The sequence below is a fragment of the Bison bison genome, unplaced genomic scaffold (assembly GCF_000754665.1).
Source record: "Bison bison bison isolate TAMUID 2011002044 unplaced genomic scaffold, Bison_UMD1.0 scf7180017864140, whole genome shotgun sequence".
Lineage (NCBI taxonomy): Eukaryota > Metazoa > Chordata > Mammalia > Artiodactyla > Bovidae > Bison > Bison bison.
This window is the reverse complement of record NW_011494712.1, coordinates 318,731-344,780: the sequence shown is the minus strand read 5'-3', so window position 1 is coordinate 344,780 and position 26,050 is coordinate 318,731.

Below are 26,050 nucleotides of genomic sequence, written 5' to 3'. Positions count from 1 at the left end.
ATCACAATGGTAGTTTAATACATAAAACAGATTATGCCGCTGCTGCTGTTGCTAAGTCGCTTCAGTAGTGTCCAACTCTGTGCGACCCCATAAATGGAAGCCCACCAGGCTCCCCTGTCCCTGGGATTCTCCAGGCAAGAACACTGGAGTGGGTTGCCATTTCCTTCTCCAATGCATGAAAGTGAAAAGTGAAAGTGAAGTCGCTCAGTCATGTCTGACTCTTAGTGACCCCACGGACTGCAGCCCGCCAGGCTCCTCCGTCCATGGGATTTTCCAGGCAAGAGTACTGGAGTGGGGTGCCATTGCCTTCAAACCAGATTATATGACTTTCTTATTCAAACTAAGTCCTCTCTCAAATTTATACCAAAAAAAAAAAAAAATCAAAAATTCATGAGACTTCCTTGGCAGTCCAGTGGTTAAGACTCCTAGCTTTCAATGCAATAGGTGCAGGTTTAATCCCTGGTCATTTCTCTGATAATGAGTGATGTTGAGCATCTTTTCATGTGTTTGTTAGCCATCTGTCTGTCTTCTTTGGAGAAATCTCTATTTAGTTCTTTGACCCATTTTTTGATTGGGTCATTTATTTTTCTGGAATTGAGCTGTAGGAGTTGCTTGTATATTTTTGAGATTAGTTGTTTGTCAGTTGCTTCATTTGCTATTATTTTCTCCCATTCTGAAGGCTGTCTTTTCACCTTGCTTAGTTTCCTTTGTTGTGCAGAAGCTTTTAAGTTTAATTAGGTCCCATTTGTTTATTTCTGCTTTTATTTCCAATATTATGGGAGGTGTTCAGAATGGCTGTGATCAAAAGTCTACAAGCAATAAATGCTGGAGAGGGTGTGGAGAAAAGGGAACCCTCTTACACTGTTGGTGGGAATGCAAACTAGTACAGCCACTATGGAGAACAGTGTGGAGATTCCTTAAAAAACTGGAAATAGAACTGCTTTATGATCCAGCAATCCCACTGCTGGGCATACACACTGAGGAAACCAGAAGGGAAAGAGACACGTGTACCCCAATGTTCATCACAGCACTGTTTATAATAGCCAGGACATGGAAGCAACCTAGATGTCCATCAGCAGATGAATGGATAAGAAAGCTGTGGTACCTATACACAATGGAGTATTACTCAGCCATTAAAAAGAATACATTTGAATCAGTTCTAATGAGGTGGATGAAACTGGAGCCTATTATACAGAGTGAAGTAAGCCCGAAAGAAAAACACCAATACAGTATACTAATGCATATATATGGAATTTAGAAAGATGGTAACAATAACCCTGTATATGAGACAGCAAAAGAGACACTGATGTATAGAACAGTCTTTTGGACTCTATGGGAGAGGGAGAGGGTGGGATGATTTGGGAGAATGGCATTGAAATATGTATAATATCATATATGAAACAAGTCGCCAGTCCAGGTTCGATGCACGATACTGGATGCTTGGGGCTGGTGCACTGGGACAACCCAGAGGGATGGTATGGGGAGGGAGGAGGGTTCAGGATGGGGAACACATGTATACCTGTGGCGGATTCATTTTGATATTTGGCAAAACCAATTCAATATTGTAAAGTTTAAAAATTAAATAAAATTTAAAAAATAAAATAAAATTATCTAGTTTAAAAAAAAAAAAATCCCTGGTCAGGGAACTAACTTCCCACATGGTTCATGGTGCAGCCAAAACATTTAAATAAATAAATAAAATGCATTTACCTTAAAAAAAAAAAAAAAAACTGTGTGATCTTCCCCATTTCATCCTTTCCAGGCTCCCTGACCCTCACACATTTCTAATACATTGTCTCATTGTCTCCTGTCCTGCTGCTCCTCCCTGGCTTTGCCTGAAGGCCTTATCCCCTAGGGGTTCACCCCCTTAACTTCTTTCTAGTCCCTCCTCAGTAAATACCTCCGGAGAGTCCTTTTTGGCTCTCTTTTACATGCTCTCTTCTTTCCCAGATTTGTTTTTCTTGGTGTTTCACTATACCCACATGACACTTGAATGACAGGTTTGAACTGCATGGGTCCACTTATAGGCAGATTTTTCCAGTAAGCTCTTCCATAGTGCTACCTGATTCACAGTTGGTCAAATACATAGATGCAGAACCAGAGATACTGAGATCTGACTATAAAGTTATAGGCATGTTTCCGACTTGTAAAGCAATGTCACCCGTTGTTCATTGGTCAACTGTATTTATCTCTTGTCCATCCTCTTTGCCAGAATACACACACAAAGAAGCCAGGGTATTTGCTTTAATACCCAATGCCTTAATGTCTGCCTAGAGATGCGTGTTTTGTGTGTTGGTTCCTCAGTTGTGTCCAACTCTTTGTGACCTCATGGACTGTAGCCTCCCAGGCTCCTCTGTCCATGGAATTCTCCAGGCAAGAATACTGGAATGGGTTGCCATGCCCTCCTCCAGGGATCTTGAGGCCAAGGGATCGAACCCAGGTCTCCCACAATGCAGGCAGATACTTTACTGTCTGAGCCACCAGAGAAGCCCAATATTAGAGTGGGTTGCCAAGCCCTCCTCCAAGGGATCTTCCCAACCCAGGGATCGAACCCAGGTCTCCTGCATTGCAGGTGGATTCTTTACCATCTGAGCCACCAGGCAAGTCCATGAATACCAGAGTGGGTACCCTGTCTCTTCTCCAGGGGATCTTACCAACCCAGGAACCAAAGCAGGGCCTCCTGCATTGCAGGTGGATACTTTACCAGCTGAGCTACCAGGGAAGCCTCTAATTCCCTGGAAGAGGGATTGCCATGCCCTCCTCCAGGGGATCTTTCTGACCCAGGGATCAAATCTGTGTCTCTTATGTCTCCTGCATTGGGAGGCAGGTTCTTGACCACTATCACCACCTGGGAAGCCCTGGACACCATCCTAGGTGTGTTGACTACATCATTTCATTTATTCTTCAAGGCATTCCTGAAAGGAGGTAGCAGTCTTCCCATTTTTATACCTTAAAAAAATTGAATTGAGAAGATAAAATTCATTCTGGAGGCACACAACAGCTCACAGTGAGTCAGGATGTAAATCCAATAAAATCTTAATGATTTCAGAGTGATCACTATTTCCATCTTGCTGTGCTCTTTATTTCACCTTTTGAGTCAGAAGTCAGGCAAATTATGCTTTTATTTCTGCAGCAAGCCATTATTATGACACCATAGTTCAGTGTAAGATCTCCATTAAGCATAGTCTATAAATTTGCAAAGATCTCATTTTTCCATTAAAATCAAATCAAGGTACTGTTTTTTGATAACATGCTTTCATCTCATTAACTCCACCAAAATATGCAATATGAATACTTCATTTAAAAAATCGTGTTTAAATTCTGAGTCTGAGAACTTCATATTTCTCTATAACCTTATGAATCTCAAATCTGATTCAGTACCCCAGTACTGATCCTACGATGGAATTAAGAGTTTGCTCTAATACTTCCTATTGGAACCTGGGAACCTTCCCCACTTAGTATAAAGCTACTGTTTTCTTCTACTTTAGTCCTCAAAACTGTATTTCATGGAACTTTTCAGTTGTTCTCAAATAAAATCATGATACAGCCTGATGACATTCTTATCAACAGCTGATTACTTGGCATGAACCTCAATTTTAGAAACACCCAAATCCTTTCTCCTTCACTGAATGAACACTTTCAAGACAACATTTATGAAATTTAAGAAGTGCAGATATAGATTAATAAAGTATATTTTTCCTATGAGATGAGCTGGAAAGCTAATACAAATGCTGCACAGGACTGATGCATTCAAATAAATAACTTTTCCATTATGTTCCTTTGAAACATCTGATAAGCTGGCTAACTTAACTGTTTTCATTGGAAATACCATTTTAAACACCCACTGTGTGTAGGATTGCTTTTCATAAACTAATTTCTGAAAACTGTTTTGAGAAACTCAGGAAACAGAAACCCAATGTTTCAGGAAGATGCATCATCTCTGTAGATTACAGAAAACTGATACTATAGGAACGGAAAACACCTGGGTGTTTTAATAAAGTCAGATGACTGTTTTCTAAATAAATTAAATTGGGAGAAATTGCTCGTTTGTTCCCATATAAATTCCCAAGTGCAATGAGATAAGAAAAGAAGAGTGTTCCCCAAATCCACAGTGAAAAAGACAAATAAGAAATAGAGAAAGTGTGACGCTTAACTATCCATCAGATAGGGCTCAGGCTACAGGTCCCAGAATACTGCTCATATGTCTCATTAAATATATTTGCATTCAGAAGCAAAAACAGAAGAAAATGTACCAGAAAGATTAGTAATATTGAATAAATATAGTTTCTGACAAATAGGAATTCTCAAAGTCTCATGAAAACAGAATACAAATTTCTCCATCGGTTAAGATCACGTAGAATATAGCAAATCCTTTTGCTTATGTCCATATTACATTTTTTTCCTACTGTACTCATGCTCAGTTGTGTGTGACTCTTTGTGGCCCCACTAACTGTAGCCTACAAGTCTTCTCCATCCATGGGATTTCCTAGGCAAGAATACCGGAACGGGTTGTCATTTTCTACTCAATTACTTCAACACAGTACCCTGTACAATAATTTTTTTAAATAAAATAAAGATAAATAAGAGATTTCACAATGCTCAAATTACAGAGGAATCAATTTTCTTTGTTGATAAATTTAAAGAGGAAAACAATTTTTAAATTTCAAACTTCTCAAAAACAATGGTGTTCAGTTCAGTTCAGTCACTCAGTCGTGTCCGACTCCTTGCAGCCCCATGAACTGCATCACGCCAGGCCTCCCTGTCCATCACCAACTCCCAGAATCCACCCAAACCCATGTCCATTGAGTAGGTGATGCCATCCAACCATCTCATCCTCTGTCGTCCCTTTCTCCTCCTGCCCTCAATCTTGTCTTTACCCTTATTTTCATAAAGGAGGGAAATGAAGTTCAGAGCAGACAAATGATAAACTCTGAGTCACAAAGCCAGCTGCTTACAAATTTGAGACTGAAATTCAACACAGTACCTACTGATCTGAAGATAAATTTTTATGGTTAACTGTGAGTCTGTCCTGAAGGTGTTGCTTAAAAACAGTGTGAGTTATAACAGGAAAACAACCATTGCATTATGTGAAAAGATTCCCTTTGTAAGAAAAGCTTAGGCTCACATTTCACATTGCCATATATTCTAAATTACTAGGACTGGTTCTATTTGGGTCTAGTGTTACAACTTCCTACATTGTCTTGCATTTTCTTCTGACATTTTTCATTTGTTTAACAAACTCTTATTATTAATGGGTACATTAGAATTGAAGGAGCTTGACAGACCAACATTGTGTATTTGCAACTTCTACCAAGTTCTCATCTAACAGTGAGGTCATATACAACAAAGACAATTCTCCCTTTAACACAAAGTTAAAGCTGAAAGAAAAGCAACACATCTTTTCTTTCTAAACATTTTTAAACTAAAATAACAAAACATCCATCTTAAGGAGGTTGTCCTTGGATAAAACAAAGAAGCCTCAGATAAAAAATTCCAACCTAGCTATTTAAAATCCTAAAAGATGACAGGGTTAAAATGCTGCACTCAATATGCCAGCAAATTTGGAAAATTCAGCAACGGCCACAGGACTAGAAAAGGTCAGTTTTCACTCCACTCTCAAAGAAAGGCAATGCCGAAGAATGTTCAAACTACCAGACAATTGCACTCATTTCACATGCTAGCAAGGAAATTCTCAAAATCCTTTGAGTTAACCTTCAGCAGTATGTGAACTTCCAGAGGTACAAGCTGGATTTAGAAAAGGCAGAGGAACCAGAGATATAATTGCCAACATTCACTGCATCATAGAAAAAGCAAGGGAATTCCAGAAAACATCTACTTCTGCTTCATTCACTATGCTATAGCCTTTGACTGTGTAAATCACAACAAATGGTGGAAAATCCTTAAAAAGATGGGAATATCAGACTACCTTACCTGTCTCCTGAGAAATCTGTATGCTTCTTAACGAAGCAAGTTAGAACTGGACATGGAACAATGGACTCATTCAAAATTGGGAAAGGAGTATGTCAAAGCTGTATATTGTCACCCTTATTTAACTTCTATGCAGAGTACATCATGTGAAATGCTGGGCTGGATGAATCACAAGCTGGAATCAAGACTGCTGGGAGAAATATCAATAATCGCATATATACAGATGATACCACCCTAAAGGCAGAAAGCAAAAAGGAAGTAAAGAGCCTCTTGGTCAGGTTGAAAGAGGAGAGTGAAAAAGCTGATGGAAAACTCAACATTCAAGAAACAAAGATCATGGCATCCAATCCCATCATTTCAGGGCAAATAGATGGGGGAAAAGTGAAAACAGTGACAGATTTTATTTTCTTGGGCTCCAAAATCACTCTGGATGGTGACTGCAGCCACAAAATTCAAAGATGCTTGTTCCTTGGAAGAAAAACTAAGACAAACCTAGACAGCATATATAAAACAGAAATATCGCCTTGCTGACAAATGTCCATATAGTGATAGCTATGGTTTTTCCAGTAGTCATGTACGGATGTGAAAGTTGGACCATAAAGAAGCCTGAGCACTGAAGAACTGATCCTTTCAAACTATGGTATTGGAGAAGACTCTTGAGAGTCCCTTGGACAGTAAGAGGATCAAATCAGTCAATCCTAAAGGAAATCAACCCTGAATATTTGCTGGAAGAACTGATGCTGAAGCTCCAATACTTTGGTCACCTGATGCAAAGAGCTGACTCTTTGGGAAAAAACCAGATGCTGGGAAAGACTGAGGGCAGAAGGAGAAGGGGACAACAGAGGATGAGATGGTTGGATGGCATTACTGACCCAGTGGACATGAGTTTGAGCAAACTCAGAGATAGTGAAGGACAGGGAAGCCTGGCACACTGCAGTTCATGGGGTAACAAAGAGTTGGACAAGACTTAGCAACAAAAGAACAATAACAACCAACTCTTTCCAAAGATGTGGGAGGGGCAGGTTTGCATGTCACAGAATTTTATGTGGCTGTACTTGCAGGTTACTTGGTGCAGAACATCAGCCAGTGAACCAGGGTGAAGGGAAAGCATAGGATTTTGTGATTTATTTGTAACATATGTGTGCAAAAAAACTTAGCAGACCTTCCACACAGTAGTTAAAGTATTCTAAACCCTGGCAGGACATTTAGTCCTGTCAAAAACCTCATAGACACTTTACCCATAAGGCATATGCTCCATATCAAAAGGTCCTTGAAATCTGGTTATATTTGGTACTGTTCAAAATGTCCATGGAGAAATTTGGTCCATGTCAAAAGATTCCATTCAAAACCAAATATGCTCCTGGATGTTTTAGATAAGACCAAATTTCAAGAACATTTTGGCATGGACCAAATGTCTTCTGACCTATAGCTGGATGAATCTGATCAAATGTATATGTGCAACAAACACTAAAATAATATGTATATAAAACAGTTTACCACCTTAAAAGTTATCTCATGTATAATTCAAACTATTTAAAGCCTACCTCCATCCAAAGGTGATCTACTTTCACATTCACCTGTTCTAAAGTTTCATGTAAACAAATTCGATTGTATTTGGCCTTTTTTTCAATAAAGAGAATACATGTTAAAAAGACAACATCAATGGCCAAAATATTTGAAAAATACTACAGTCAATATCTTCTCCATTTAATTCATAATATACTGCTTCCTATTGCAGATTGTGAGAGTTGTTATTTTAAAGAAGAAACTTGATGAATTTTATTTTCTCTGAGTGACAAACTTTATTCAGTTGGCCCTTGAACAACATGGGTTTGAACTGCCTGGGTCAACTTTTACACAAATTTTTTTTTTCAATACATACATACTAAAGACTACATAATCTGTGGTTGGTTGAATCTACTGAGAATGCCAGACCAAGGACATGGAAAACCAACTATAATACAATACCAGGATCTTTTACTATAAGGGTCTGTGTTCCTAATCCCCACATTGCTCGAGGTTGTTCAAGGGTCAACTGTAGTCCCTTATCACCCCAAATTAATGTTGGACATTCAAAAAGTTAGCATTGCATTCTTCAGTAGAATTCAGGGCAGGAAATATAAACCCTTCAAAAAAGCTGAGGGAAATTGAATACACAAATGCAGGCTAAATTATGAATGAGTATTTTATGTTACTCTTTAAAATGAAGACACTTGCTTAGCACTGTAATATATACCTCTTACACTACACTTAATGGAATCACACTAATAGTGTATAGGAAACACCTTCATTAACAATGAGAAGAAAATGTCTTTTTCATTAAGCAGGCATTTGAACACTGGGCACAGGACTACGCATGAAAAAATTTTTAAACATAATAGCAGGACTAATCTTTTCACTGAAAAATGTAGAATCCAGTAAGCTTCATCAGAGCAGGAGCTATTTGTTTCTTTCACAAATGTGTCTTGTGTACCTAAGACCCTGTTCACCATCTGTAACCTGATTGATGGAAATTTCGTAATTGCTGAACATCCACTATTTCCCAAGAACCATATAGTCTTTTTTGATTCTCACAAAAACACCATAAAGCATCATTTATTATTTTTATTTTACTGTTGGAAACTAAACTCAAAGAGATTAAATAACTTGCTCCAAATCAATTATAATGTAAAGATAGCAGGACGAGGAATTTATCTCCCCAACCTTCTACATTCAGCTCAGGCTGCCATAACAAACTATCACAGGCTGGGTGGTTTAAAGAACAGAGATTTATTGTCTGACAGTTATGGACGCTGAGAAGTGCCAGATCAAAATCTAGTATAGCTGGTTTCTGGTGAAGGTTCTCTTCCTGGCTTGCAAATAGCTACCTTCTTGCTGTGTGCTTAAATGGCCTTTCCTCGAGGAGGGGTAGGGGTGGCAGGGGAGTATGGCTGTGGGTATGTGTGTATTTGGGGGAGAGAGAGAGGAGAGATTTTTCTCTTCATATAAAGACTCCAGTCACATTGGATTAGGACCCTACCCCTATGAGTTCATTTAACCTTAATTACCACCCAAATGGAGAAGGCAATGGCACCCCACTCCAGTACTTTTGCCTAGAAAATCCCATGGACGGAGGAGCCTGGTAGGCTGCAGTTCATGGGTCGCTAGAGTCGGAAACGACTGAGCCACTTCACTTTCACTTTTCACTTTCATGCACTGGAGAAGGAAATGGCAACCCACTCCAGTGTTCTTGCCTGGAGAATCCCAGGGACAGGGGAGCCTGGTTGGCTGCCGTCTATGGGGTCACACAGAGTTGGACATGACTGAAGCGACGCAGCAGCAGCAGCACCACCCAAAAGTTCTATCTCCTAAGACAGTCACATGTTAGAACTTCCAACATATTATTTTGGGGGAACACAATTTAGTCCACAGCACAAACCTTACTGCTTTAGATCTCCAGGTGAGCTCCCTGACCCAGGAATCAAACCCGTGTCTCCTGCATCTCCTACAGTGGCAGGCAGATTCTTTACCACTAGCACCACCTGGGAAGCCCATATTACATTAATAGACACCATTAATTAGAGTCTCAACTTTGCATTAAAAAAATACCATATATTTCCCTCTTTTATCTAAAATGAAATCTACTGTTCCTTTACCTATGAAAATTTTAATCTCAAATTAGTCTTCTCTCTTCTTGGCTAAGATTATTGAGATACTTATTCACATTATTAACCTCACTTCCTGAAAGCATGTCATCTAGTGCGACGCCACTCTCTCTTGGACCCACCTATAAGTCACCTAGCACTCTCCCCAATCTTATAATAAATAGTTCCTAACACCCCCCTACTGAGAGGTCCCATGATTCCCTATAGAATTAGCTCTGCCTCACTGTAACAAGTATTTAAGCCAACTTGTGCAATTACAGGTTTGTTCCTGCTGTTCTATGTCTAGAATCTCTTTCTTATATCATGATCTTTACCCAACCTTAATAGCTTCACTCCACCCCCCAGCCCTCAAATTCTACCCCTCCAACTCATACCACAAACCCCTGTATTGAAAAACCTGCCTTAAGCCAAACTTCTTAAGCCAAATTTCAATAAATTCAGATCTTTCCTTTATACCTCAGAAAAACTATACCTGCTGAGTTACTGTTCCTCCTGTAACCAATAAACCTATCTTTGTCTCATATTCAGGTGTGCAACTGATATTGGACACCATTATTAAATAGGCAGTATGCTAGGCCCATAATAGAACCAATAAATGTAATTTAAGTAGACTAGAATGAAGTCTTTTGAACATTTATCCTAAACATTTCTGGTGCATAATTACATTTATTTAGGGGTCCATCTAGTCAAAGCTATGGTTTTCCTGGTGGTCATGTACAGATATGAGAGTTGGACCATAAAGAAAGCTGAACACTGAAAAATTATACTCTTGAATTGTGGTGCTACAGAAGAGAGTCGCTTGGACAGCAAGGAGATCAAACTAGTCAATCCTAAAGTAAATCAACCCTGAATATTCACTGGAAGAACCGATGCTCAGTTGAAGCTCCAATACTTTGGCCACCTGATGTGAGGAGCCAACTCACTGAAAAAGACCCTGATGCTGAGAAAGACTGAGGGCAGGAGGAGAAGGGAGTGACAGAGAATGAGATGTTTGGGTGGCATCACCAATTCAATGGATGTGAGTTTGAGCAAACTCTGGGAGATACTGAAGGACAGAGAAGTCTGGCTTGCTGAAGTCCATGGGTCGCAAAGAGTTGGACACCACTTAGTGATCAAACAACAAATATAGTAATTTAATTTACTTAAAAGGTATGTTGTTTATGAGGGCACAACTCAGGTTTTTAGAATTGGATTTCTTCCTCTGAGTGATCTTAATTGTTCATGTCGTGTATTTTTTAAACCTTACAATGGCTTCCAACTGCACAGAAAATGTAATCTAATTCTTTACTTTGGCCTACAAGATGCTAAATTATACGGTACCTGCCTATGTGTCCAATCCTATTTCTTGACACCTCTTTCACTTGCTTCTAAGTTCAGCCCCATTGACCTTCTTTTTCCTTCTAATGCATATCAAAATAAGCGCTGCCTGAGACTCTGGCACTCACTACTTCAGCAGGAAAGTCCCCTCCCCAAAAACTTTACATGGATTTTTGTCTTTGAGGAATTATTTGCTGAACTTTTCTGTCTTCCACACACCACCACTAAACAAGCATTACCTTAGGCATTTTGTTCTATTAGGATAAAACATCTTCCTACTTCAGTTTTTTAAAAAAATCTTGAGCACATTAACAAAAACAATAAAATTACATCATCGGTTTTTTTGTATAGTCACAAATTAAGATAATATGGCTTCAGATCAAAATTATTCAATAAGCATGATCAAAGACCAAAAGTGAACTGTTGATTTCCATTTGTGTTAGCTGCTTTTAATTTTGATCCATTTGTATGTTTAAAAAAAAATCTAAAAACATTTTAAGAGAAACTGTAGTTTTTCAATACATTTACATTTTCCTTTCTTTTTTCTGTGATCAGCTTGAATATCACCATGAAAATTCATTTTTCACCATTTCTGAATGAGGTTCTGATGCTAAAAAAAAATCAAATATTATTATACACCTGAAAAGTAGGTTTGGTCAGTTGTCATTTTTGCTTTTTCTTCATTTGGTGTTAAGATACGTTCTTATGACACTAATATTTTAAAACTTTGATGTAACAATTGGATTATCTGGATTATATTCACTGATTTGTGTTTGTTTGGGATATCCATGGGGTATAACATAACAGTAGAATTAAAATGATGATTAACAAATGATGCCTATTCTTCCTTCTTACATAATGATTCTTAATAAAACAGCTTGGGTGCTGGGTTTCATGAAAGGCATTGATTAGTACATTAGACCAAGAATATAAATTATCTCATCAAGGGGATAATCAAAACAATTTTCACTGAGCTGCTTATCATTTATTTTACTTTGTCTATTTTAAAACTTGGAAGTTCCTGAGTGTCACTGTACTGTGTACAATATAAAAATCTATTAATGAAGACAACGTTAATGATAACATTTTTAAGTTTGGTTCAGAGCTAGGGTATGCTCAGTATAGGGCACTGTTCGACTATTTGGCTGAATCAACTGTAACAAAACTATTTCATAAAGAGAACAATGTGATGAAAATTACTTTTCAGAGAGCTTGGATTTTCAAGGTTCTTTAAACTTTTGTAGAGAAAACCAATTTTCAAGATAATTCCATGTGACTTAATGCTCTTGAGTAAAGATAAAAATATGATAAACCCAAATTAAAAGTGAACATAAACTTGTTTCAATATCATAGCATAAATGACTAAATTGATGCACTTTTAATTGGATACCAGAATCATTATTTTTCTTAGTATTCTCTTCACCATTTAAATAATTTGTATTACAATTGTTCAGATTTGTGGATTTCCGGGTAAAATACATTAAGTCACTAGTGAACAAAAAAACAAGAGATGAAGAATTCTTTGATTTTTCCTGACTTTTCAAAAAGGAAATAAGAGAGAAAGGATTTAGATATTTTAGGGATTATTGTCATTAACTTGTAGAGTGAACACTGAAATATTAATCCACTTATTTTGTTCTTCGTGTCCTAATATGCAACACAAAGATATTAGGCTTATACTAGTTCTAATACTCTGTAAACCATTGTTTTAGAGGTAGATGACAACAATAATCTGGGTATTGGTTGCTCAGATATATTTACATTTTTGTAAGACTCCACTGTGAAGCATGCGGGATCTTAGTTTCCCAACCAGGGATCATACCTGTGCCCCCTGCATAACCACTGGACTGCCAGAGAAGTCCCTATGTTTACATTTTAATATGTATTTATTTGTACACTAATGATTTGTGTTTCTACCAAAAATAAAAATAGTGACAACAGCTAATACATATAAACCTGTAATGACCTAGACACTTTAAAATACAATATTATTATAAGAACTCTGATGGGTAGGTACAGTATTATCTCCATTTTATAGATAACTGCTGAAGCCAGGAAAATTTAATTTGGTAACAGAGACTCAGCTGATAAGTTATAGGCTTGGTGACTGGAACCAAGAGTTTGTTCTATTAATTGATACATCATTTATTTGTGCAATATATGTTTTGTTAGACTTTTTTGCAACCCCATGGTCTGTAGTCATCAAGTTTCCTCCAACCATGGAATTTCTCCCAGGCAAGAATACTAGACTGGGTTGCTATTTCCTTCTCCAGGGTATTTTCCCCACCCAGGGATCAATCCCACATCTCCTGCATTGGCAGGTGGATTCTTTACCACTAAGCCACTGGGGAAGCCCACTGTACCATGTAGAGCAGTGAGAAAAATAAGCCAGGTCACCGCTCTTAAGCAGCTTATATTCCAATGCAGAAGGAAAGAGAGGTAGATATTAATAATGTGCAACTGTATCCAGGTCTTCTTCCTTTCTGGCACCCAGAGGACTACATTACCCAGCTGATTTGAAGTTAGGTCAAATACTTGACTGGTTCTGGCCAAAAAATAGGAGCAAAAGTGATGGGTCTCCCATGTATTCTTAGGCAGGGATAATCTTTAAAGCCTTCTACAGACCCTCACTTTTCCTGCCAACGTTGCCTAGGGGAATTTTTGTTACAAATTTTGCAGTCAGAAGATGGTACAGTCTGTAACACCTGGGGTCTCTAACTTGTCTTCTGGAACAGATCTCTAAAGTCAAGACACAGTGAACACACAGTGACAGTGAGAAAATAAACCTTGTCTGTACAGACCCTGGGACTTGATGATATCAATTAACATCACGTTACACAGCCAATCCTAATGAAACAGGGCTTTCCTCATGGCTCATTGGTAAAGAACCTGCCTGTCAATGCAAGAGATGCAGGTTCAATTCCTGGGTCAGGAAGAACCGTTGGAGAAGGAAATGGCAACTCACTCCAGTATTCTTGCCTGGGAAATCCCATGGACAGAGGTACCTGGCAGGCTATATAGTCCATGGTGTCATAGAATCGGACGTGACTTAAAGACTGAAACAACAAAAACAACAAAACAACAGACACTGACAAGGAGTGGGTATTGATAATAGGGTTAAGATATGAGAATTAGTTCTGCTGAAGAAGTCACATACAAAATGAGTCCTGAATTATAAATGAGTTTGCGCGGCAAATGAGATGAATAAGCGTAAGTTAGTGCTCCAAACAAAGGAAGAATAAATGGGTAAGTCATGGACACAGGAATGGGACAAAATCAAAATAAGGTTAGCATTTTAAAATATTTGGCTGGCCGTGGGGCAAAATGATTGGAGAAAGTAAAAATGTATGCAATGCATCAAGAGATTATATTAGCAGTCAGGTAAGAAATGGTGGATGGAGCTAGTGTAAATGTGCTAGTAGTGAACATGGAGAAAAGTGGACAGATTTGGCAAACATTTGGTAAAAGGAGAGGATTACTGGTGGAATGAAGTAGAAATTGTTGAGGGAGAAAAAGTGTCCAAAGAAAATGCTCAACTTCCTGGCTTGACCAAATGGTTTTTTCAGGAAAACTGACCAGAAAAAATGAACACTGCAAGAAAGACTTTTGACAAGATAGGGCAGAAAAAGTACATTCGAATGTTGAGTCTGCTGAAATTGACATGCCTCATGATACCCAAGTGGAGATGTCAAGCATTTGTGCTTTGATTGCTTTATCTTTTAATATAGAAGAGACTTGAATATTCTTGGACTCTAGATAGAGATGAGTCTATGGTGAACGTTTCCTTAAGAAGCAGAAGGAATGTATATGGACAGAAGTTATAATCCTTGATGTGGGAGAGATGAAAATATGTCAATAAAGCTGTTAAAACTCAAAACTTCTTTGGCAAGTGTTATGATATCTCCCCAGTTGGGTTTTTCTATAATTTCAAGGAAATTCTGACATTAAGTATCTTCTTTGAATGCTACTCATCATGGGAAATCATCTTTTCTGTCCAAAACACATATCAGTTGTCACTTTATCTGATTTAAAAAAAAAAATTCTAGGTTGCTTCCATGTCCTGGCTATTATAAACAGTGCTGCGATGTGCACTGGGATGACCCAGAGGGATGTTATGGGGAGGGAGGTGGCAGGTTGAGGGGGTGGTTTCAGGATGGGGAACACGTGTACACCCGTGGCGGATGCATGTTGATGTATGGCAAAACCAATACAATGTTGTAAAGTAAAAAATAATAATAAAAAAAAATAAAAATAAAAAAAATTCTACCCAATCTTTTCTAATCATCTTTGCATCCAGCTCAATCTCTACAGTTTCAAATATTTTAGCACATCCATCTCTTTCTTCTAAGCTCCTATCACAATATTTTTATGCAGTTTACCATAAATGCCTACAGTTGTTAACTGTTTTTGTAAGTTTTTTTCCCCAGTTTGATTGTAAAGCAGTCTGTGTTTTATACATATTTGATCTTCTAATTTCAAAAGGTTTACCACATAAGTCACATGCTAAATGATGCTGAGCATGAAAATGTTCTCTTTAAAAGAAGTCAACAACTTTAATTTTAATTCAATCAACTGTGATAGAAACAACATATGTTTATCCTCATGCTGTTTGTAAGTAAAAGATATACGTGTACATTTAACATAAGCATAATCAACAATACAACAGAACAGAGCATCCTAACTGCTATGCCATATGTCAAAGTTACTATGGAAATACAGGCTAGAGTAACTGGCATTTATAAACAAAAATAAAATTAGATGCCAGAAGACCAGATTGCTTTTGATCTAAAGCTACCTCTTTATGAAGTATGGTTTAAAAAAAAAAATCTCTGAAAGCCTTTTCCTTTTCCATTCTATATGATTTCTTTATTGGAGGATAGTTGCTTTACAATGTCGTGGTGGTCTCTGCTGTACATCAATGTGAATCAGTCGTAATTATGTACATATCCTCTCCCTCCTCCTCATCCTACTCTTTTGGATCATCACAGAGCACCAGGCTGGGCTCCCTATGTTATACAGAAGCTTCCTGCTAGTTATCTACTTTACACATGATAGTGTATGGATGATATAAGATCTGATACATTTAATCAGTCTGATTAAAAATCAAGTAAAACAATAATATATACATATATATACACTGAAAGCACTACACAAATGTAAGTCATTAGTAATTTTTAACTGATGTGCCAGAACACATTTCATGTCGATAAAGGATGCTGAGTGATACATATGCTGCTGCTGCTAAGTCACTTCAGTCGTGTCCGACTCCTAGCAACCCCATGGACTGCAGCCTACCAGGCTCCTCTGTCCATGGGATTTTCCAGGCAAGGGTACTGGAGTGGGGAGCCATTACCTTCTCCATGATACATATGAGGAGTGTCCAAAAAGAAGGCAGTTCCTGGCTTCAAAATTATGAGATCCTGGTAACAGGTAAGGAGGCAGAGAAAATAATTGACATTAAGAGGTAGGGTGTGTGGTGTGGAGGCACGCCCTAGGAGGTGAAGACGATTTCACATTTCTAGGTCAAGTCCTTGTTATACTTTTGTTCCCAGTTATTCCAAAATTGCTTTTAATCTTTGACAAAATGTATGCAGATTACTGGAACTCTGATTTGACATTTAATATATTCCAGATCCAAAGTTATGCACTGGTCTGATTCAATGATACTTAACTTGAGAATTATTGTGTTAATGACAATTTTCTTTTGAATTGAATGAAACTCACCAGGAGAAGAAAACAAATCTAAACTTACTGAGTATTCAATGCAGCAGGGAACAAGTGTTAGAGACCAAACACTGCTGCTGCTGCTGCTGCTGCTACTAAGTTGCTTCAGGCGTGTCCGACTCTGTGTGACCCCAAAGACGGCAGCCCACCAGACTCCTCTGTCCCTGGGATTCTGCAGGTAAGAATACTGAAGTGTGTTGCCATTTCCTTCTCTAATGCATGCATGCATGCTAAGTCACTTCAGTCGTGTCTGACTGTGTGTGAACCCATGGACAGCAGCCCACCAAACTCCTCTGTCCACGGGATTCTCCAGGCAAGAATACTGGAGTGAGTTGCCATTTCCTTCTCCGACCAAACACTATATAATACAAATTTCCAGTCCTCCTATAATCCAATCTATTGGAGAAAACCAAGATGCATAAAAATAGTCATAAGACAACACAATGTTTTTAAAAGTCAATAAACAACAAGATACATAGGGAACACAGAGAGATTAGTTCTCACAGAGTGAAGATTGCCTCTGTACAGTGAACTTCATGAGGATTTCACAAGGGATGGGTATTAAAATTAACTTCTGAGATAAAATAAGAATTCACTATGCGATGTAGAGTGGGTAAAATTGTAATTCTCCTCCTGCTTGTCCTCCTCTTCTCTAATTCTTGTTGTGGATACTATGTTTGATGTTATGCTTATTTACTATTTACTGAGCCATTCCTGTGTAATTGCCAGTGCACTGAATGTTTCACAGAGATTTTCTTGTTGAATCCTCACCATAATCCTATGACTGTTCATAAGATTGCTACTAAGCAAGATAAAGTTAATAAAAATTAAATACCTTGCAAGTGGATAATGAGAAAGAATAAGAAAAAACTTGAGAATGAATGGAATAGTAAACAATTGGACTCATTTGTGCCATGTACCTCAAGGTTCCAAGATTATTGTTGTTCATTTCTGTTCTTTTGTAATTCTTCTAAGTTCTTTTCTTTAAGAGTATTTGGTAACCATTTGTTGGGCCATTTATTCTTAAGAAAAATATTACATTATTTGATAAAGCTCAACATTTTGAATGCAAAAATGATATCCTGGTTTGTTTTTTAATAATAAACTATATTATATAAATAAATTTATATTAATTTAATAAATAATAAATTTAATATAATAAATGATTATTTAATAATAAATTTATTTCTACTATTTCATTTATCTTTAAAAGTGAACATTTTGGAAAATTTAATACACCATTAACTGATAAGATCCAGAAACAAGCAAATATTATTTTCGCTATTACAGTAAAGGACACACTTTCTTAAAGTAAATGACAACAATTTGAATAACAGTTATTATGCTAATATAATATAAACACAGATAGCAGGTGAATATCATGAATTTTAGAGATGGTTTTACAATTTTTTAAGATCTGTTTCTACCTAAGGGTTGGATCCAGGTCATAATGTCATATACTAGTTCTGCTGAAATGCATGTTGTTTTTTAGTTGCTAACTCATGTTTATGCTTTTAGCAACCCCATGGACCATGGCCTGCCAGACCCCTCTGCCCATGGGATTTCCCAAGCAAGAGTACTGGAGTAGGTTGCCATAATGCAGGCAAAAAATTCAACTTTAGAAAATAGTTTTATAATTAGACATACTGGTCACAAACAGGTTTCCAGCAAATACTAACAGCTGAAAGTATATTTATTTCAATAACTATATGTCTTGGAAAATTCCAGCACACTCACACTCATATACTGTGAGCAATCTCTTAAAATATGTACATTTGTTTGATCCACAGTGAGAAGCTTAGAGAGAAAAAAATGTACTCAATTTTTTTGCAGTCAAGTGTAATAAGATGGAACCTCATTAAGTTGATATGTAAGTGATTTCAGCCATGAACGTCTTTATAATATCAATTGAAAACACAAAAAAGCAGAAACAATATCTTAGATGAAGTTGGAAAACAGGCACAATACAAAACCACATTCTGGAAAGACAAGTTGTAATGATCACATATCCACAGAGCAAAATGTTGCTTAAAACAGGCCGAGAGATAATAATGAAAATCCAAGATTAATGATGAGACAGGTTATTTCCTTGATGACTAAGAACATCCTTTAATAAATAATAGACCAAGAAAAACAAAGCTCCTTAAGTACAAGTAATAACCACAAATAAGCAATGATGTGTCCTGTATCAACATTAATGAGGAAATAAAGAAGAAATAGAATCTGATAGAGAACCAACAGGTGAATAAAGAATGCACACTAATCACATTAGAGTAATTGTGCAGCAACTATGGTTGAAAATTATGACCTTTTGGTTCCCAGTGAGTTGGAGAAATATGGCTTCTATAAAAGAGGAAAACAAGCATAAGTATGTTTGTTCATGAGATAAAAGAAAACTGAGGTAGAAAACATAAGAAAATAAGTAGGAAAAAAAAAAGTAAAGGCATAATGGACATGAAAGTCACATTGTAGGCAGAAGAAATGGAGAATAAATTGTTATGAACATCTAGTCAGATCCCTAAGGAATAGTCTTGCAAAATGTAGTGAAAAAATTGAAAATATAGTTCAAATTAAATATTGATCAAATTACAGCTATGAAAGGGCTTCCCTGGTGGCTCTAGTGGTAAAGAACCTGCCTGCCAATGCAGGAGACATAAGAGACAAGGGTTCAACGCCTGGTGTGAGAAAGATCCCCTGGAGGAGGGCATGGCAACCCACTCCAGTATTCTTGCCTGGAGAATCCCATGGACAGAGGAGCCTGGCGGGCTACAGTCCACAGGGTTTCAGAGTCAGACAGGACTGAAGTGACTTAGCACACACGCACCCATGCATAGATGTGAAATATAGATGACAGAAAGTAATATACAGTACCATAATTAATAAAATTTAATAGAGAACAGAGTGAAGAATAAATAATTGTAAAATGGAAGAAATTCAAGATAAAATAGAGAAATTCCCTGGAATAAATGAATTGCTGAATTCAGAAATGATTTCCCTATATTTCACAGAAAAAAAATAGCATAGACCAAAAAATAGCATTAAGCATTTTCAGTATCATCTCATTTTTATTTGATTTCCACTGTGATTTATTTGAATAAGTTATTAGAGCAATTTTAAAATTTAGCCATGTATTTACTTATCTAATTTTTTCATTATTTTTTAAATTGTTTCTGCTATTTTTATTGGGTTAAGAAAATGAGATTTGCATAATTCTTTAAAGTGGATGCAGGATTTCTTCAGCTTAATTGATGTTCAATTCATATAACTGTTCTAGGAATGCTTTAATTAAATATATGAATTCTGTTATATTGATTTTGTTGCATCTTTATCAATAGCTCTATGTCAATGGACAACGTATTAAAAAGCAGAGACGTTACTTTGGTGACCAAGGTCCGTCTAGTCAAAGCTATGGTTTTGCCAGTAGTCGTCTATGGATGTGAGAGTTGGACCATAAAGACTGAGCACTGAAGAACTGATGCTCTCAAACTGTGGTGTTGGAAAAGACTCTTGAGAGTCCCTTGGACTGCAAGGAGATCAAACCAATCAATCCTAAAGGAAATCAACCCTGAATATGCATTGGAAGGACTGATGCTGATAGTGAAGCTCCAATACTCTGGCCACATGATGCAAAGAAGTGACTCATTGGAAAAGACCCTGATGCTGGAAAGATAGAAGACAAGAGGAGAAGGAGACGACAGAGGATGAGATGGTTGGATGGCCTCACTGACTCAATGGTTATTAGTTACAGCAAGCTCTGGAAGACGGTGAAGGACAGGGAAGCCTGGTGTGCTGCAGTCCATAGGGTTGCCAAGAATTGGACATGACTAAGGGACTGAACAACAACAACAAGTATCAACAGCTCAGTGTATTAATGTTTTTTCTCAAATATCCTATAACTTTACTTAGTCATTTGTCTATTAAGTCAGAAACATTATTGTTACTTTTATGATAAGACTGTTTACTTGTTTTGTTGTTGTTCAATCATTTAGTCGTGTCTGACTCTTTGAGACCCCATGAACTGCAGGACACCAGGCTTCTCTGTCCTTCACCATTTAATTCTGTCCATATGTGCGCTCTGTATTTTGAGAATATGAGATCCATATGTGTTTAGAATTCTACATCTTCTAATAAACTGAAATATTCATTTTATATATGTGGGTGTGTGTTCTTTTATATCTAATGATGCTATAAAGTCCCTTTTATTTGATGATGACAATAGTACTAACCACAATAACAACAATAACTCCAAATTTTCAAGTATATACTTTGGGACAAATACTTTTTAGTAGCTTTATATGTATCATTGTATTTAATTCTCATAATAAACTGATGAATAGCTATTCTTACTATCAAAATAATCCAATGGCTATTGGATTATTATTACAGATGATAAAGGTAAGCAATTTTACCATTTCAACAAAATTTATAAGTGCAAAAATTGCAATCCAGGCAGTCTAGCTCCAAAGTCCACACTGTCAACCACTACTCAAGCTTCCTTTTAATTTGTGTTACAAGAAATGTTACTTTCAGTTTTAAATTCATAAATAGTTGTGAACTTACATCCTAAGAATCTTTTACAAATAATTATATACTTGGATTTTTTATTGCCCAAACTAAACTTTATATCTTTAAAATTGGGGCTTTATTAATTTAAAATTTATTGTCATATTTGGAGTTTTTTTTTGCTTTTTGTATTTTATTGCATTTTGAAATTTTTCTACAATGAGTATTTACAACTTTTATATTAAAAATGATTATGATTAAAGAACAGAAGACTCAAGGTTTCTAAAGTCTTAGTGTTCTAGAACAATTTAGGACAGAAGCAAAGAATAATCGATGATGATTATAACATGTTTAATCCCCAAAAAGAAGTATCTTCAGAACCCTTTGTTAAAGGTTGAATATCACGTGTTTTAGAAAAGTTTCTTTTAACCTAAATTCTGGTACTTAGAATGATAAATATCATGTATATAAAGTGTTAACTTACCTACCATATATTTAGCTATCATGCTAGATGGTTATCATTGACATTATTTCAAACAGCCTTTTCTCTTAACACACTGACAATATTTTTCTTTCTTTTCATTTGGCTTATGCTATAAACATGAACATAGTAGCTATATCCATATAAATCTGTATACACAGTTTAAAAATTTCCACAGTTATAAAATACAAACATATTACAGACTTGTGACTGTAATGACCTTATCGTATGCTGTATTAGGAATTGCTACTGTTTTGACGCAACAAAGAAAAGATGTAAATAATAAATTCAATTATTTTTTATCACCTGACTTTATTTTACCTTTATTCTGCTTTTTCAGCACCTTTTCTGTTTTCTTTTATTGCTTTATTTTCTTAATTAAGGTATACAAACAATATATTGCCTGGTAGCTCAGACAGTAAAGAATCTGCCTGCAATGTGGGAGACAAGGTTTGATCCCTGAGTCAGCAAAATCCCCTGGAGAAGGGAATGGCAACCCACTCCAGTTTTCTTGCCTGGAGAACTCCATGGACAGAGGAACCTGGCAGGCTACAGTCCATGGGGTCACACGGCTGAACACAACTGAGTGACTAACATTTTAATTTTCACATAAAATATATAAAAGACATCAATATTAAATGTATAGCCTACTGATTTCTGATGCACCTATACACATGATTAATTACCTCCTGAATCAAGCAATGGTATTTTCACTTTTTGTGATGGTTAATTTTTTGCGTTAAGTTGCCTGGATCATAAGTTGGCTAGATACTGGTGAAACATTATTCTGGGTGTGTCTGTGAAGTTGTTTATATATGACATTAAATTTTAAATTTGTAGACTGAATAAATCAATTGTCCTCCTCGATACAGGTGATCTGTCAATGTCTGAACGGAACAATAAGTCTGAGAGATGAAGAGTTTGCTGCTTCTTTCTCTGCCTCTCTCTGAGCTGGGACACTGATTATCTTCTGCCTTTGGATTCAGATTGGAACTCTACTCTTAGGAGAGGCAAGAGTCAGCTTACTGACTGAAGGTCTTGGGAGTTCTTAGCTTCCCTAAACATATGAGCCAATTTTTTATGGTAAATCTATTTTTTTTCCTTTCTCTGTGTATGTTTGTATGTGCATTCCATTTCTTTTGTTTCTCTAGAGAACCCCAACCGATACACTATCCCGTTTTGAGTTTTTATTTTGTATTTTCTTTTTAATTCCTTGATATTTATAGATTCTATTTTATTAATGATATTTAAATATTTAATGTAATACTTAATTTGAAATATAAATTTGTTCTGTATTTTTCTGGCTTCAAAACATTATAAAGCATCTTAAAACATTTTTAAATCAGTCACCCTCTGCCATCCCACTTATGGTTATCAACCAACATTTAAATTCTACTTCAGTGAATTGTTTAGTACTTATACTTGTCATCATATCACAATTTTTGTTTCTTTCAATGTAATTTCTTTTTGAAATTCAAACCCCCATCTTTCTGCTACCAGAAAAGGAACTATAAACCAATATGCTTCATTTTCTTTTCAAGTACATAAAGGCAGGATGGAGAATATAAAGAGAATCCCACATTAGAGTGAGTTTTGTATCTGAAAGTCTTTCAGGCTCAAGAGAAAAAAAAATAAAATTGTGGGTAACTGTGGAGGAAAAGATGTGCTATAAGAAAAGGAATTTATAATGAAGACCCTGGAGATGGGTTGTGTACTTAACAATGGACTAAAGCTGCTAGGATAGTTTTGTTTTTTTTTTTTTTCTTGTAATTTATAACATCAACTCAGAATAATTTCTTAATATCTAACTTGGTGTATGTTCTAAGTAAACACTTTCATGTGCTTTTCTATTTTCAGTTTTGCTACATGAATCATTCAAATGAATCCTTCTGTCTGGTCATAAGAGGAATCTTAATTCATATTCAGTTCAGTCGCTCAGTCATGTCCGACTCTTTGCAACCCCATAAGCTTCAGGATGCCAGGCCTCCCTGTCCATCATCAACTCTCAGAGACTAGCCAGACTCAGGTCCATTGAGTCAGTGATGCCATCCAACCATTTCATCCTCTGTCATCCCCTTCTCCTCCTGCCCTCAATCTTTCCCAGCATCAGGGTCTTTTCAAATGAGTCAACTCTTCGCATGAAGTGGCCAAAGTACTGGAGTTTCAGCTTTAGCATCATTCCTTCCAAAGAACATCCAGGCTGATTTCCTTCAGAATGGACTGGTTGGATCTTCTTGCAGTCCAAGGGACTCTCAAGAGTCTTCTCCAACACCACAGTTCAAAAGCATCAATTCTTTGGTGCTCAGCTTTCTTCACAGTCCAACTCTCACATCCATACATGGCTACTGGAAAAACCATAGCCTTGACTACATGGATCTTTGTTGGCAAAGTAATGTCTCTGCTTTTTAATATGCTGTCTAGGTTGGTCATAACTTTCCTTCCAAGGAGTAACCGTCTTTTAATTTCATGGCTGCAATCACCATCCGCAGTAATTTTGGAGCCCCCCAAAATTAAGTCTCTCACTGTTTCCATTGTTTCCCCATCTATTTACCATGAAGTGATGGGACCAGATGCCATGATCTTAGTTTTCTGAATGTTGAGCTTGGACAACTGTCCCCAAGGAGAAGACATGGAAATGCATAGAAAGGTCATCAGCATAAATAGTTTTTGACAAACATCATTTTATATTTTTGCTATAAAACTCCTTCATAGATTGTGAAGAGAAATGTGGAGAAAGACAAATTAATCAGAATATTCTCAATCAAAACTATGTAACTCAAGATTAGTAAGTAATCAACTTTCCTATAAGAAACAGTTGCACTATGATTTTGGCATTAACGGGAATGGTATGTATGAATAGCTAGGAGCTGAGTAGTTGAGAAGACACACAAAGAAGAAGCAATTTACATAAACATATAAAGTAAATCACTATAAACTAAATCACTCTTTAGCTAATGATTTGAGGGTTATCACAATAATCTTTAATAGTTTAATTATTTTTAAAAATTATTTATTTATCTGGCTACACCAAGTCTTAGTTGTGGCATGCAGAATCTTTTTCAGTTGCAGCATGTGAGATCTAGTCCCCCGACCAGGGCTGAAACACAGGCCCCTTGCATTGGAAGCAAGAAATCTTAGCCAGTGGACCACCAAGGAAGTTCAGTAGTTTAATTATCGTTAAGAACACCTTTTAATTACCCCTTTTGAAAAAGTAGAGAAAGTTTCTAGAAAAAAATGGGCAGTTTCTGTATCTATAACTTAAATTATGTGATTTAGAAATATTTGTCTTAATTTTAAATTCTAAATTGTGCGAAAATGTCATTTGGACTTGTATGTCTCTCCTTAGCATCTTTAAAAAACTCTTCCAATTATTTTCATTTTTTCTTATCTTTATAAATAATAATAAATGAAAATATTTATCATGTAATTACTTTGTTCCAGCCTGCTGCTAACTCACTTCAGTCATGTCCGACTCTGTGTGATCCCACAGACGGCAGCCCACCAGGCTCCCCTGTCCCTGGGATTCTCCAGGCAACAACACTGGAGTGGGTTGCCATTTCCTTCTCCAATGCATGAAAGTGAAAAGTGGAAGTGTCTAACCAAACTCTCACAGTGATTCAGTTTGGATGTCCTCTATAGAGAAAAGAACTGAGGCATAGTTAATAAAATTAATAAACTAAGCTATGAGTAAGTTTAAAGTTTTAAATGTACATGGGAATAAATTGCCTTGAGAAGGTTCTTATGAACACCATTAGTTAATTGATAAAAATTTGCTTGATACAATGTACAGCACTAGCAACACAGACGTGGCTTACTGCTAGTAGTGGTAATTGTATGTTCTTGCTTAGTCACTCAGTCCTGTCTGACTTTTTGCGACCCTCTGGACTGTAGCCTGCCAGGCTCCCCTGTCCATGGGACAGTTTAGGCAAGAACACTGGAGTGGGTTGTCATTTCCTCCTCCAGGGGGTCTTCCTGACCCACGGATCAAACAGTCTCCTCTGTCTCCTGCCTTGCGGGTGGATTCTTTACCCTAGCCAAAGTATTTTAAAAATGAGCTATATCACACAAAAATATTTAATTTTGTACACAGACTTTTGTACTGCCTTAACTAAAGAATAACTTCAATTTTACTGTCCATTGTCAATTCTTTTCCTGTCTTATAGTATAGTTGTTAAAGTCTTGACAAGATCACAAGGTGACTCTGAAGTTCAGGTGTGAAATGTCTATGACAAGAAAATAGCTTTGCAATGCTCCTCAAGATAGATAAATTAAGCAAGTCTTCTTTGGGATCCCAAAAAAGATATCATCAATTTGAACTCTCCAGTGAAGGAGTTTATTATCCTCAAATAGCTGCTGTTTGTACAGGTGTCTATAACCTACTTGACCTTGCCCATTAATAACATTCAGACTTCTACTTACTTGAAAAGAAAAGCACCAAGTCTCCAGGGAATAC